The sequence below is a fragment of the Penaeus monodon genome, chromosome 31, assembly GCF_015228065.2.
Source record: "Penaeus monodon isolate SGIC_2016 chromosome 31, NSTDA_Pmon_1, whole genome shotgun sequence".
Classification (NCBI taxonomy): domain Eukaryota; kingdom Metazoa; phylum Arthropoda; class Malacostraca; order Decapoda; family Penaeidae; genus Penaeus; species Penaeus monodon.
In genome coordinates this window covers 10,302,782-10,303,415 of record NC_051416.1, presented here as the reverse complement: position 1 = coordinate 10,303,415, position 634 = coordinate 10,302,782, and positions in this window count along the sequence as shown.

The following is a 634-nucleotide window of genomic DNA, read 5'->3' as shown; positions in this document are numbered from 1 at the left end:
CTCTCGTTATTAGCATGTACCTTAACACTGAAAGCGCCCACCAACCAGCTCCCGCAGCCGATCTCAGACAGCGCTCGATTACCAGGCGCCTCGTCCCACAAACACCAAGACAATCGTGAACCAGCCTCTCATTTGCTCCAGTTGGTCGCGCCTCCAATGCTAATGCTGTTGACGGCGTGGAGTGCTGCTGATAACTTTGCCGAGTGCTTGAACACCGACTTCACTTGACCTCTTTGGCTCGTCAGGCATAACACCGCCGCCGGTCGCTGGTGCATGTGAGTGAGCGCTGGGCTAAACCATCTCTCGAAGTAGTTCATATTCCGCTTGTGATTAGGGTTATTATTATTATTGATGAATTGTCTTTAGAATAAATATTTTTTTTCTTTTTTTCGGGGGAAATATAATGAGCTCATTGTGGTATTGATTTTTTTTTCTTTATTTCGACATCAGTTGGTCTCTATTCTTCGTGTGTGTGTAATCAAATCAAAAAGTGGGTGTCCAATCGTTTCTCATACAGTGACGTGAAAAAAAGCAAATAAATGCTCGTAGACGCTTCGCTAACCTCATTCGGAACCAATGAAAATGTGTGAGATATTTGCATCGGAATTCAGCTCAGACAGATGTTCCGGTTCAG